This window comes from Heloderma suspectum, chromosome 2 (assembly GCF_057233095.1).
Source record: "Heloderma suspectum isolate Gila_16-S chromosome 2, 16-S_ref, whole genome shotgun sequence".
Classification (NCBI taxonomy): Eukaryota; Metazoa; Chordata; class Lepidosauria; order Squamata; family Helodermatidae; genus Heloderma; species Heloderma suspectum.
In genome coordinates, this window is record NC_139459.1 from 204,248,471 (window position 1) to 204,264,233 (window position 15,763).

Here is a 15,763-nt window from a genome sequence, read left to right on the forward strand (position 1 = left end):
GGAAAATATAAATGCAACAGAATAGTTGTCACATTCCCTTTCTGTAGTTTTTATTTGATTTTGGTGGAATAAGAAATTACATCCCAAAGATGACTCCCAATCAGAGCGAAGCCAAAAACTGTGATCATCAGGTTCCACCCCACTACTGTTTGGTTGGAGGCAGGCAGGCACTTTCTGCCTGGCATAAAGCGAATCCACACAAAACGTTCCAATGTGAAAGGCATGTGGGGAACACTCCAGCTTCAGCCAGAGCACTGGCTTAAAGCTCCTCCCCCTGCTTTTCTTTCCTGTGGGAAACAAGAGTCAGGATGAGTGTGGGCTTCACTTCAGACATAGGGTGTCAGAATGCTGATGTCAAGCAGTAGCTGAAAGCATCTTCTACCTCTCTTTCCTATGAGACAGAGAGCCAGGGAAACTGGGGCTTCAGCTGATGCTGGGAGGCGGAAGGTCAGAGCTTTCCTCCCAACTCTGGAGCTGGGGAGGGGGTGCAGAGATTGCTGCAAAGCTGCTGGGACAACCTCCGCCCACCTCTGTAGCTTCAGAGTTGGAAGAAAGGTTGGTCACTTGTCACGCTCGCCAGAGGGCAGTGCCTTGCTTGACATGATACGCGTGGTGTGCGAAATGGCTGAAGCCTGCTTGCAATTCTTTCAAATTCTTCTGTTATCTTCTCAAATTACTTACTAAAAATAGCTTTTCCAGGCAGTCTTGACAAGCAGCTGTATCAAACTTCTGCTAGAAAAATCCAGTCAGAAGTGCAAAAATACAAGTTTTCATATTGTCTCTCAAACAAAGCATCTGCTTGCTGGACAGAGGGCTGGTTATACATGTGAACATAAAAATTCTATCTTTAAGAACAATGTTACACATCTGTAGTGGTTGCTTTAACATTCTAACCATGTACTGCTAAGATTTTGTGTCTAGATAAAATTGTCCTATTTTCAGTATGCTTGCATGTTTATCGAGGACAATTCCATTTCTGGTAACTGGAAGAAAGAACTACGATTTCACAGATGTTCACTGCCTTAACCTTTGCTCATAACCTTTCAGCTATAAATAAGTGCTTAACACAAAGTTGGTTGATGCTACATTTCTGTCAGTACACTACTATCTAAAACATTCCACCACCAGTATAGATCTTTAGCAAGAATTTTTATCCAAGTGTCGTGTGTGTGTGTGCATGTGTGTGTGTTAAATTACAGTTCTGTTCAACTGAGTGCCAACTGAGTGATTTGTATTGTACTGGTGACAAGCGTTGTTTCTGTGGTATAAGAAATTTACACAGCTAATGCCAGTGCTAGTGCCGGGTTTTTGAGGGCCCTTGGGAGTCTGCCTGTTCATCACCATTGTCACCAACAACTACTGCTGCTATTGCTCCTCATCCTCTTTCTCATCATTGCTACCGCTTGCTTGCTTGACAGGCAGAGAGTCAGGGAGCAAGTAGGCAGTGGCATCTACAGCTCCTCCTTCTCACCACCACCACTACTGCTGTCTAGGCAAGAGCGAGCAGCAGGTAAACAAGCAGGTTGCAATGGCAAAGAGGAGGACCAGCTCCGGGGGCCTCCTGATGCAGTGTGGGCCTTCAGTCGCTGTCCAGTCATATCTACCCTTTACACCAGCCCTGACTAATGCCACCTTTAATGAGATTCTTAGTCCCCAAACATGGGCATCTAAAACCATGGAAAGAAGCCCCAGTTTATATTCAATTTAATTTTCCAAAGGGAATGGCAAAAGGGCTACTAGAACCATCTGAAATGCCCCTGCATTGATCTTGCCTGGAACTTAGGTGCTAAGGGGTTTGGAGTGCTGAGACGCAGTCTCTTGTTTTTGCTTGCATAGTCCATGGTATAGTCTAGTTCAGGAGCAGGCAACTTGGTGTCCTCCAGATGTTTGGGACTACAACTCCCATAATCCTTGACCACTGGTCATGCTGGCTGTGGCTTATAGGAATTTTTGTAGTCCGAAACATTTGGAGGGCAATGGTTGCCCGCCCCTGGTTACTTGAGGATGAGAAGGCAGCTTCTCATAAATGGTACACATAGGTGTGGGCTTCTAGCTCCTTTCTTTAACTTCTGCTTTCTCTTCTCCCTTTGGGACTGCCTGAAACAGTTCTTGTAACCCCTTCATACAACTTTCCTACATTTTCTTTCCCTTTAGATTTAAGCCACTCAAACACTCCTGGGGGGAAAAAAATAAGCCATTGAAATTCTCCCCAAAGTAGTGAAATATTGGGGCGGGGGAGAGCTTCCAGCTTTTATCAGATGGGGCCAGAATTTGTGCTTTATATGTATGAAAGCAGATCTGGGGTGGGGGTGGGGATACAGTAAAAAGAACACAAAAGAAAAGCCGCAAAGCAAAAATGAAAGAAAATTACGCCCTTTAGAAAACCCCACCAATTAGCCAGAAAGCTGCAAAAAGGTCTTTTTTTAAGGTACAGCAAACTGCCTTAGCCATGACTAGGAGTCCTTCTGTAACAGCCTTTGAAATAAGGTTGACTAATTTTGATGACCTTTTCAACACAACTGAATTTCAAATAGATGCAGCTGGATTTATTGAGGACCTATGAAATTAACTGATCAAGAGTTTCAGGTCTGATAAATCAGCCTCCTGCACTACACAGACTAAGAGGTGTAATGTCAGTTCTCATTCTGTAAAATCTAATACCTTTTTGAGGTCCTGGGGTTATTAGTTTTGGTAGTCTGACTGAGGAGTGGGAAATTTCAGATAACTTCAAGTAGCTCCCCAGGGGCTATCAGAGTCAGAACCAAGTTACAGATCAACACACAGCACTCTCACATCATGTATTTATTGTGGGGATGAAGAATTCGTCATGTGTTTATGGGGGGAGATTGAGGGCATCTCTACACCTGCAATTTATCATATATTCATGATTGGCCACTCACGGAAGTTTGCGGGTCCATTACACATTATCGTAATCCTCCAGTGATTTTCCCACCAATTCCCCCTGCCTATGCCATGTTATCCCCAAATGGAAAAAATTTAATATTTTTTCAACCTGAGCAACAGGAGTGCCATGATCTCCCTGTGAATTTCTCCCATAGTGTGAAGAAACCACTGTGTGTGTGTGGGCAGCTACGGGCAGTTGTTTTGTCTTGGTGGTGATGTGGTCACGATGATGACGGCAGTGACGTTGGAGTGGTGGGCATGTTGATACACTGACCTGCTGGTTTGTTGTCATGCTGGCTTGCTGCCATGCCATGGCTACATGCAATGCACCGACTTTTGCTCCCAACTTCAGCTACTTACTCCACAACACAGAATTGCCGGCATGCCAGCAGTTCACCAGGAAGCCGGCACCTGCTGGGGTGGGGTTCAGGCAGTTCGGTGGAGGTTGCTGTCTACCCGCATTGCATATCAATCACAACCAATCCACTAGTAAGCAGTGAGGGGAGGAAAGGGGGCAGGAACCAGAGAAGAAACTTCATGATGCCCCGAGTGTTTGTAATTGCTTTTCATGGAAAACAGCCACCCTGTGAAAAGGTAAGGAACAGAATATAAAGAGATAGAGGCAACTGTGTAAAGGAGCCCAATCTAATCCTGCAATGAAAACGGATGGAGAAAGCCCTGGTATTGATGCAGATTTCTGCTCCCGTGTGATGAACTCCTGAATGTTAGAACACACCCCAATAATAAAAATTTCCTGCACTGCATATACAAGACTAGCCTGTCATACTAGCCTTTTACCTGGTATATTAGTTCTATGCAGTGCCGTTGTTGTTTTTAATGACACCACTGTCTAACAGTTGATTCCTCACAGTCTGAGTCAGTACAGGCCTACAATAAATGCATTACATGAAGCATCCAAATTATTTTATTTATTGATTTATTACGTTTATATCCTGCCTTTCCTCCAAAAAGCCCAAGGGGGCATACATGATCTTCCTCCACTCCATTTTTATCCCCACAGCAAACCTGTGAGATAGGTTAGGCTGAGATCAGTGACTGACCCAAAGTCACCCAGTGCGGTTCATGAGTGAGTGGGGACTTGAACCTGGGTCTCCCAAGTTCCAGTCCAACACTCTTAACGACACTCTACACTGCCCTGGCTCTCAACTGCACAAATTAGGTACTATAACCTCTAAAGCTATTTTCACAAGGCTACTAGCTGTGGTTAAGCCCTCTCTTTAAAATGCTTGAAGAAAACCTTGGTATTATAAGTGTGCAACCAGTGACAAAAATGGTTTGTGCCATCCACCATTCCTGAGGGCTTGAGTTGAAAAACATTTCCTCCCTTCCTGTTACTGGCAGAAACACTTATCACCACACCCAATGCTCCCGTCAAGTGTCACCATGACTTCCACATGCTTGGATAACATGTGCTCCTCCCACACTGCACAAGCAAACATCAACTATACAAGCAAGAGCACAACACAAGGGCTCCAAAGGGAGGTTTCCTGGTTCCCCAAGGTGTCATTTTGCAGAAAGCGAATCCACCTCCATTACATATTTCATCCATGCAAGACTCATTCCTTACACAAAAAGAAACCACTCCCAATTTGAAACCTGAGAACCAGCTTTCAAAGGGTGCATAATGCAGATACCCATGTTATGCAGCTTCCCTTGATACTTCCCCATTGACAAGAAAGCCTGCTGGTTCAGCACTTACCAAGATCTCTCTGAGGTGCTCTCTTGGCTACATGGAAAATGCTCTCCCATAAGCACTTCCACCACAGCTGGGAGAACGATTAACTGAACCAGCCACACAGGTGTGTGTCCAGTTGCATGGATCTTTCCCACGGAAGCAACATTGCTCCAGACGTGCCAACTGCATGGGACAGGCCCATGTAATCAGCCCCACCCAAGTGGTTGTTCAATTGGGTCTCCTAGCCATGCTAGAGCTGCTCATAAATAAGTGGTTCCCATGCAGCTGTGAGAATGTCTCAAGGACGCTGGAATCTTCCCATTATACGGCAGGCTTTTTAGCCCTTCAAAAATTGTGCTAATGCATTTTTAGATCTTTGCACCGCTGCTGGCATTTATCTTGGTTTTATTCTGTTTTAAACTTATGGTTTTATATTATGTTTTAGTATGATATTGTATTTTATGTTTTTAAGTTTTGTCTCATAAACCACTCAGAGGGCTTCGACCAATGGGCAGTATAGAAATGTAATAAATAAATAAATCTCAAGTCTGCTGGCTGAGTATCGTTCTTAACTGTTATTATTTCACATTTCCCAATTACTGAATTGTTTTATCCCTATACAAAAAAAGATCAAATAGAAGATCTGTATGTGCATTTTTCTAACAAGGTTTGATAATGCTGAATAGTTTGTTTTTTAGATAAGATCTGTCCAAGGCTATAAGGTGAGAGTAGGAGACTATCCAAGTCTTCGATGCTTTCACTTAACACAAAGTAAATAAAGGACTAGAAAACCAAACTTGCAAAAGGTCACAGTATTTAAATAATACACAGTCTTTTGCAACATTTAATCTAATACTAACTGCCAGTGTGTAATTATGCGTGTGTGTGTGTGTGTACAAACACATAACACATACACACTATATATCCTATCAATGACAGCGTGTTTCTGGAGCTCTCCATTATACTTCCACCTTTGTTTTTTTAAAAGAGAACAACATGTTCTGGATCTAGACATGCATACATGACATTTGTCTTTCTACTTTCTTTGCTAAGCTGCAGCTCCCTCTCTCTTGTGCCCAGAATTAAATCAAAAGTTACTCTTCATGAGTTTCACCAACCAGCTTTCACCAGAGCATGTGTGTATTATTCTCTAAACTATATTTATCTCTAAACTTTGTATCTCTAAACTTTTTAATTGGGATTAAAAAGAGAAGGGGTAAGGAACACCTGCTTAAGTCACCGAAAAGCACAGCAGAAAGGAGGCAGAGAGAAACAGACCACACATGAGAGAGAGAGAGAGAGAGAGAGAGAATCATGCTGGGTGGGGATGCTGAGAGTGTAGTCCAACACATCTGGAGGGTACCAGGTTGGGGAAAGCTGGGTTAGAAGGATTTAAAAAGTCAACATTTGCACAAATTTGCCCACAAGGAAGACAAGTGTAAAAAATGAAATACAACAGACGAGTTCTGAGCATTTAAAAAACAATATATTCATGGTGGCATAACGGTTCAAGCCTATGTCACAGTAAAACAAACCATTTCAATAGTTCAAGTCTATGTCACAGTAAAACAAATTCTTCAGTTGTTTCTGGTTTAAATTACAAAATAACCTGAGAGCATAATTTAACCACCTTAAACATTGTCTTTCTGTCCCTTTAAAAAAAAAAAATCATACCTTTATAGCTGCTCCACAAAAATGTCACCATTTGCAGGCTACTCAGTACTTCCTCTCATCTTCAACAGTACATTCCATTATCTAGCTTATAACCATACATTTCTTCCTTTATGGTACATTAAGACCATTGTTTCTAATGGCAGCTTTTCACAGGAACTGTTTGGATACATTTACTGTATTGTGTCAACCAAAAAGCTGAATTTATTTATTCTGATTTTCTAGTATGTAAAGGCCAGTGGATATCCCATTTTATTAATAGATTGAACCTTGTGGCAGCTCTGAACCACTGAGCAGCTTTTGATACCATTGATTATCAAATTCTTCTAGCTGTCTAACAGATTTACTGTGGGTAGGAAGTTCTGCCTGATGGTGATTTCAGACCTTATTTTCTGAATAATCTCAGAAAGTTAACTCTTAAGATGTTAAGGTAGCTGCTGTTCTCCATGCAGCCATCTTAGCATCACTTTGAGACTATTCAGAAAGCGCAGCCTAGAATCACCGTAAGTCAGAACTTCCTACCCACATCAAGTCCCGGTTCTTACATCATGGCAGCAATTCCTTGGTTGTTTAACCCAGGAATTGTGGTGATGTGGAATTGTGCATTTCAATACTTAATGAACAACCCAGGACCGACCCATTCCTTTGCTATTTTTTGACATCTGAATCTGAAAACTCTTGGTTGTTTCTGGGTTAAACAGCCCAGAGATAACCCAACAACTAACCATGGTGGTTGACAGATTAACTCTGGGTTGTTTAATTCCTAAATAACCCAGAGTTCCAGGTTTGCAAATCTCAAAACTATCCAGGAATGGGGCATTCCTGGATTGTTAATTGAAAATGAAAATGGCTTGCAGGCTCCACTTGTGACCACAATTCCTGGGTTAAACAACCCAGGAACTGCTGCTGTGATGCTCAAACCGGGTCTGTTAGCCAGAAGACATTAGTAATCAATGGTATCAAAAGCTGCTATTTTGTTTGTGTATTTATTCATGGGACTTATATGCCACTATTTCTCCAAGGAACTCAAGGTGACATACATGGACTTTTCCCCCACCCTATTTTATCCTCACAACAACCCTGTGAGGTAGATTAGGCTCACAGATAGTGACTTTGAGCCAGTCACTCAGTAAACTTTCTGGTTGAGTAGGGATCTCCCCATCCCTAGTCTGACACCCTAGCCAATAAACTCTGCTGGCAGAGAAGTTTAGAACTACCAGCAGGGAAGGTGTGATCTTGTTCATCTTCAGATGAAGATAATCTATCAGAGACTTCACAGGAATGTGTTTAATTTAGCCACATGACTATTAATAGATACTGTTTTTCAGAAGCAGCAACCCTTTTGTATACAAGTCATGGCAATTACTGTGCATGTCGATTCAGAAACTAAAATTAAAAGACACTGTGCTATTTGCATGAACATGTGGGTGAATTTTAGACAAGGAAATAGCTACATTTAGAAAGCAAACACCATGATGAAACACCACCTTTCTTCCCACTGTAATATTTGTTGAAGGATGGGATTTACCTAAAGTTTTATTTAACACAAAGCTTTCATATTTATTAGAGCTTTAGATAATCTTTTCCAAACTTCTAAACCACCAAAAGAAAGTTAAAGGCAACTTTGTAAACTATTCTAGATAACCTGTAAAGTTGATTTATATATAACACGTATGTTGCATATGTCTGAAGCACAATATTACTGTGAAGATAGACAATAAATATATCTGTAATTGCAACATTTAATTCTAGAATATTTTGGCATGGCAACTTGAAATTCCTATCATTTAATTGTTCTCACATTTCTACGATTATCTTTTTAGAAACAATGATGTTATACAAAGCAACATCTCTAGAAGGAGCAGTGTGTACAATGGTTGGATCTGAATACACTTAATATTGCTTAGATGGAATAATGCCTAGGAGGGACTGTGGCTCAGTGGTAGAGCACCTGCTTTTCATGCACAAGGTCCCAGGTTCAATCCCTGGCATCTCCACATAGGGTTGGATAAATTCCTGCCTGAAACCCCGGAGAGCCGCTATCAGACAGTGAAAGCAATGCTGAGGTAGTTTGACCCAGGGTCTGACTCAACAGAAGGTAGGTTCCTATGTTCCTAGTGTTCCATCTTTTCTGCTGTACTCCTCTAGTACCTGCCTCATCCAGTAACACACAGGACTCCCTTCTCACACCACAAAGTACATACTGAACACATTTAAATCCTTCCCTTCCCATGAGACACTAACAGTATTGTTCATCTTATCACCTTACCAGTGGTGGCTGGGCAGCTTCAGACATTCTTGGAGGAAACTGATTATCTGGACCCATTTCAGTCTGGTTTCAGGCCAGGTACTGCACTGAAACGGCCCTGGTTGCTCTGACTGATGATGTACTCCGGGTGAAAGACAGGGGGAGTGCTATCCTGTTGATCTTCCTGGATCTATTTAGGGGTGAACGAAAGTCACTTACCTTTTCTCGCAGCTTTTTCGCGGTGGGGGGGAGCGCTTCGCTGCTCCCCCCGTGAAGTTCAGGCCGGGGGGGGGAGGCTTCCCGCCTCGCCCGGCCGAAATTCAGGCCGGGGAGGAGGCTTCCCGCCTCGCCCGGCCGCGAACACGAAAGTAAAAAAAAAAAAAAAAAACGTCCCCTGATAGGCTACGTGACGATTCACGTAGCCTATCACGGCTAGATCTGGAAAGTCAGCCGTGATAGGCTACGTGAATCGTCACATAGCCTATCACGGGTGACTTAAAAAAAAAAAAAAAAAAAAGCGCGTACGCGAATGGCGGCCCCCATAGGGAGCCGCCATTCGCGTTCCTTATTTAGTTGCTGTAGTCTACGTCAATCTTTACGTAGACTACGGCGAAAATAAGGGCAACGCAAATAGCAATCCCCGAAACTTGTTTGGGGGGCCGAACACATTGGCGCTCGGCCCCCCGAAGTTTCGGGGAGAAATTCTCCGCCATCCCTAGATCTATTCTCTCAACGGCTTTTGACACCACTGATCATGGTGTCTTACTGAAGTTTGGGGCACTGTGCTACAGTGGTTCTGCTCCTAGCTGCAAGGCCAATTCCAGAGCGTGGTATTGGGGGATTCCTGTTCTAACACATGGCTATTAATCAGCTATCTGCCAGCTACGGCCTTTCCCAGACAGGGATAACCTAGCCACAGTAGTACATGCACTGGTAACTTCCCGATTAGACTATTGCAATGCATTTTATGTGGGGCTGCCCTTGAAGATGACTCGGAAATTGCAGCTAGTGCAAAATGCAGCAGCTAGACTGCTGACTGGAACATATTACAAAAATCATATAACAACCGTTTTAAAGGAATTGCACTGGCTGCCAATATGCTTCTGATCAGAATTCAACGTTTTGGTGATGACATTTAAAGCCCTAAAAGGTTTGGGACCTCAATATTTGAGGGAGCACCTCTCCCTATATATGCCTGCCCAAGGACTGAGATCTGTTGGAGGGGCCCTCCTCTGCGTCCCACCAGTGCGAGACATACGCTATGGTGGGATTTGGGAGAGGGCCTTCTCTCCTGTGGCACCCTGGTTGTGGAATGCCCTCCCCTGGAGGTCTGATTGGTGCAGACATTGGTCTCATTTCGGCACTAAGAAAAACATGCTTTTTTACCAAAGCCTTTGAAGGCTAAATGATTTCCCTAAAGTAGCACACTGTTTCAACTGTTTTATTGTTTTAGATTTTAATTGGTATTAGCTTGTTTAATATATTTTTAGCTGTTTAAATTATGTATTGTTTTATACTGTTTAAATTTATTTTATCTGTACACTGCCCTGAGATCTTAATGATATAGGGTGGGATACAAATGTTTTAAATAAAATAATAAATAAAATAATGAAATCTTCATCACAACCCTGTGAGGTACACTGGGCTGGTCATTCTCTCACCCAGAGCTTTTCATGGCTAAATCTGAAACTAGGGCCATGTGTCCATGACAATGGAAGGAGAAGGGAGGAGTGGCTTACCCGCATTTTTCTAGGAGCTGCTTTTGGTCCAGGCAGGGTTCCACACGGGTGTGCATCGCACCATTCCAACTCACATCACATCACATACCTCGGGGGGGGGTGGAGTGAACATTATCTGAGTGGCAGGGGCTGCTCAACCAATAATAGAGGCTCCCCCTCCTCCAGGCTCTTCCCCCATTTCTCCGTAACAAAGGCGCGAATTACTTCCTATGTGTGCATTTAGCGGAGAAGCCTCATAACACCTTTCTAGCCCATTGGTGCACTTGATTGCTGTAACGGAGGGGCGAATTAATTACTTCCGATGTGTGCATTTAGCTGACAGGCCCCATTGAGCACAATAGGAGTTACTTCTGAGCAGACACACATATGCTTGCGCTGGGAAGAAAACACCCCTTCACCAGGGTCACAGTGCAAGGCACACCCCTGGGCAGGGCTAGCATACCTGAGCTAAATGTGGGGGGTTGGGGGACACACCAACTATGCTGGGGATTTAAGGAAAAGAATCAGATTTTACACAGTCTCAGGAAATCTGGTTTTTCCCTGATAAACTTCAGGGTGGCTGTTGGTTGGCCATAACATCATGTATCCCTAACGACCTCAACACACTGCCAACGCGGAGTAAATCGCTGGTGGAGACACCCAGCAGGCATCCCTGGACCAAGTCAAGCGCCCTATCCACACAGCACCAGACAGGCTCTCAAATGTTCACAGGGACAGTACTTTGCCCTAACAATTCTGTGTTTGATGGCCTCTGAAGGCGTTAAATATGAGACAATGCTCCTTTCAGCACAGCAGACAGAAGGGCATATTTAGTTATGCACTCACTAGGTGGTATCCAATTAGCGTCTTCCCATGATGGAACAGCAGCATGTGTCAGTGGATTCCCTTCCCTCCTGCAGCCTCCCACACCTACCAAAAACATCTGCTCCAGAGGGTTGGGAGACACTGTTGGATTTCACACCATAATCCTAACCAGAAACAAAGCTCTGGTCTTATTCTGGAACTCCTAATGCCAGCTTACAAATACCATTTTTATTGCACCAATGCATTAAAAGTACATTCTAAATGTATACAATCAATTATTTAATTTGTTTTGCAAGGGAAGTCATTTTTAAGCAATGTTTCTTCCTTTTAAACAGGGGCAAGCCCCTTATTCTGAAGGAAGACAGCATGGATTCCCCCACGTATTTTTCAGTCAAAGTTCTCCCTAACTCGCTTAGACTGTAGCAAAGCGCAAATGGATAGAACTGCAAAGATAGGGCAGATCCATCTGGGGAATGTTAACTATAACAGTCCTATGCCATTATAACTCTGCTGATATTTTCATCAGTTTAATCAAAGGAAATAGCATATAATAGTTTCCAGAGGAGTAGCCGTGTTAGTCAGTTGCAGCAAAAGCAACAAAGAGTTTTGTGGCACCATAAAGACTAACATTTATTATGACATAAGCTTGTCTGGACTGGAAACCACATCAATTTGGCCATTCTAAAGCCTTAATTCTGTTTCAATCCAGCACACACACTCACCTTACCTTTTACCCAAAATGACAAGAGAAGTGTTATGAAAACTCAGTAAATATCCTAGAAGTTTTCTACATCAGGAATCTTGGGGTTTCATTATCATACACACTTTCTGATAAATTGCCATCATGAATGGAACAATGGGTTTGTAGACATGTAGCAGTCACTGTAAACATGTCCACTGGAAAAGCTTATGGTTTTTATACCAAGGCTGCCTATGAGCTCCAATGAAAAGTCTTGAATCATGGAAGAACTCCATTTGTGCAACACAGCCTCTGCTCAAACAGGAAAATCTTAGACATAATGTTTATTTATATTCCAATGCATCAGGGGTGGGCAACTGCAGAGGTCCAGGAGCCATTTTCACCCCCACCCCCTATGGGCTACACTGCCCCCTGAAAATCTTTTTTTAAGCAGTCCCAAAAATCAGTGGTGTGTCGCTGAACGTCAGTGGCAAACTGCTCCATAGCACTTTGCCTCCAGCTATGGGGTGCTAAAATGATCAAATTTAGCTTACAAACAAGCTAAATATGACCCTTGATGTCATATGTCCATGTGGACATATTTTTTTTCCTAAAATAGAAAAAACTGGTGGAATTGCATTTGGTGGAACAGTAAGGGGAACATGCAGCACTAGGCTGAATGTTGTCCTCCCCTACAATATATGATAAATATAACAACCACAATATAGAGGGGCATAATTTTCATAATACAGCCTATACTATAGATACCTCAAACAGGTTAGCCAAAAGCTAACAGACCAGAATTCCAGTGTTAAGCAATAAAGCCAAAGCCAGGTAACACAAATGATGAAGCCAAAATACACCTAATCAAGTGTCTTAGCAAAGGATCATATTACAAAGCAGGAAGCTCTTGGCTGGGATAGCAGTCTTTCAGGGAATTCTGAAAATGATGCAAGGTGGCAAAGGAGAAGCAAGCTAGAATCTGAAGGAGAGCTAGAGGCATGACAGTGAGTAAGAGCGTCAGAACTGTGAGAGCAAAGCTCAAACAGGTTCTGTGAAGGCAACATGCTGCTATTGGGGTGTTGTATAAAGACATTTTTAAAAGAAGCAGCACAGAGTTGTATAGAAAGCAGAAGGCAGTGTGTGGGCAAGACAATGAAAGATCAATGAAAGAGGCTCAGCTGGCCCCAGTGCTAACTACATAGCCTTCATCCTTCATTCAAGTGCATAAAGAGATTCCATAAAGATAATCAGATACCTCACTGATTATCAAGATACGCATAATTAGGCAATCTGTAAAAGTTGGCTGAATCAAAAGGCATACTGTGAACCAAAAGAAAGCAAGACAAAGCACAAGGCTGGGAACAAATATAATACAAAATACAACTGTGCTTATACAAGTATTCATGGGCTTGTGCATAAGACCATCAGTGTTAACCAGGTTTCCAGATTGTGCGTACTCCCATTCCCATCCCTTGCCACAGATTTGCACAATGTTTTGCACACATAGACCTGGTTCTCACAGAACACTAACCCGTGGTTTATTTAACTCACTGGTTGTTGAATTCTGGATTGTTCTGATGTGTGAACTCAACCATGCTAAGAAACCACAAAAAACCCATAAACAGAATCCATGGTTTGTTGTTGGATTGTGAACTCTAGGTTGTTTAAACGATGTGCTGTTGTTACACATGAATCCAAAATTGTTAGTTGTTCATGGGTTGTTTTGCTAGGCTACAGAGTGGTGGGAGTAGTTTAAAAAAAAAAAAAGTACTGCACTGCTGCAAAGGCATTTGGGATACAGGGTGGGAGTGGGTGAAGAAGGGAATCAAACAACCCAGGTATTGAGAAAACAAACCATGGTTTATTTGATCATCTGCCAGGTAAATCTTTGGTAGGGAAACATCCTATGAGTTAACCATGGGTTAAATAAACTATGGTTTATCATTATGTATAAACTAGGTCATAGAACAGCTGATCTGCTCAAAGTAACTTGCTTCTGCACACAAATTGTGTTCTCGGGATTGCAGCAATTGGATATATATTTCTGTATAGAATAAACTTTTTTTAAAAATAGCAGTTGATTTAGTTTGTTTGATACAGAGATGTATTTATGATATACTGTTTTCATAGTTGAGCAATGTGTCAGCCAGTCTCTAATCAACCTTAAAGAAGTGAGCAGATTTAGCCCTTTTATTGACAATGCAATTCCCACTTGGGTGAGAAAGATAAAGCAAAAACAGACACAATCAAGGAATAAAACATTCAAAATTAATAAATAACGTCATTCCTCATTAGGACAGAAGTAGAGGAGAGAACATTAAGTTACGGTTGCAGCCATTTCTGGGTATCCATTAACTGAGTTAGGCAGGAATTCCCTAAACTATTACACTCTATTCAATGTACTGCAGTTTGGCACAAAGACACTGAAATATTCTAGCTCTTGCGTTTCTTAGCTGAATAGAAAGAAATAAGACATCCGGAATATCTTTCAATAAAGCCATCCTTTGAGAGGCATTGTCCAGCATTGCTGACTAATCCGAAATAGGAAAAGCTTATAAAATCAGTTCCAGTTTTTCTATCAGCTGCAGATTCAGTAAAGATTCCCTACACACTTTTGTCTTTATCAGTAATAAAATGTTGTAGAGTACCAGGCCCAGGACAAAGCCCTCCAGTGTCCCACTTAATACCTCTCTCCAGTTTGATAAGGAGCCACTGATGAGCACCCTGAGTGCGTGTCAATCTTCCACCCTACAACAAAATAAATGCTCCCTTACACTGTGATTGATGTCTGCTCAGGTTCTGGCTCTCTTGACCATGGCAGTAGGCCAAAGAGCAACTACTCCCCCCCCCCCCGCAAGCATATGCACCCACAAATCCTAAAGTGATAATATACAGATCAGCATGGCAGGATGCTCTTACCACAGTGTTGTTCCCACAGACAATGGTCATATGGAAGATGGAGAACTTAACCACATTTAAATAAACTGCAAGTAAAAATGCAATGTAGTGAAGAGCCTACTCTACGATCACCAGCTCTAAGTTCCCAATATGGAGGAAAGTTTTGACACATCATAAGCACTACTTGCATTATAATTACAGGAGGTGAAAAATGCTTTCCCCAGGGAAACCAATGCTCCTAACACATTTACTACATTAACACACCTACTTAGGTTATAAGCAGAGAAGCTAGTGCTAAGAATGCCTCCTGGCCTCTCAATTCTCTAGTATGTTCCAATCTTCTCCCCTGATGTAATTACATGTTGCTCTTCATGAAAAAGAATTTCCACAAAGAAAGGCGCCAAGAGAAAGCCCAGTATTTCGCACAAAATAAAATGCAGTTAATGAAAAGGAGCAAAGCATAGTGTTTATCTTTCATTTATTCCCTTAACATACATCATATTTGGTGGCAGCGGGAGGGGGGGGGGTTGATACATTTTTAGATTTGTCTAATTTCCAGTAATTTCCTTGTCATGCCTTCACATAATTTGTATTAGAATAAATGTCATTAATTTCACAGTCAGTTAGTTCTCCTGCGTGCTCTGCAAAATAAGCTGTCAGAATGTGTATTAACAATCTTAAAATTATGCTTTCAGTGCAAAACCAGAATGATTGCTTATAAGTTTGAGAAACTTTAGCTTCCAAAACAAAACAAAAAACAAAAGTTCCTAACTGCAAATACCCCGGGGAACATAAATGTTACTAGTTTACATCAGCTGAAAAATTGCCAATGTTTTAACTAAGTTATACAGTTCAATTATACAAAGAAATATTTATCACAAGCAGATGTTCCCAACGATATGAAAACTTCGTAACAGCCTACAGAGTTAGTGTTTAAAACAAACAAACAAACATCTAAGGCATAGTACTATGGCCAAGATCCAAAGAGCCCCATGTTTGAACAGAAAGCACTTGTGTATGTGTGTGTGTGGGGGGGGGGGGGTGATTTATCCCACCAGCTGCATCCTGCTACTTCAAACTGCATACCATTCCAGAGGGTTCCCCTACCATCAGAACAGTAC

At 42.2% G+C, this 15,763-nt stretch overlaps 1 protein-coding gene and 1 non-coding gene across 2 annotated transcripts in view; one reads left to right on the forward strand and one right to left on the reverse strand.

Moving 5' to 3' along the window:
• The window catches only part of PRKCA (protein kinase C alpha), a 296,418-nt gene that overhangs the window by 263,577 nt on the left and 17,078 nt on the right, over positions 1-15,763 (reverse strand). The gene's annotated exons all lie outside the window — the stretch shown is intronic.
• On the forward strand, positions 8,194-8,268 carry TRNAE-UUC (transfer RNA glutamic acid (anticodon UUC)). The gene has a single exon. It is a non-coding gene; the product is annotated as a tRNA-Glu (tRNA).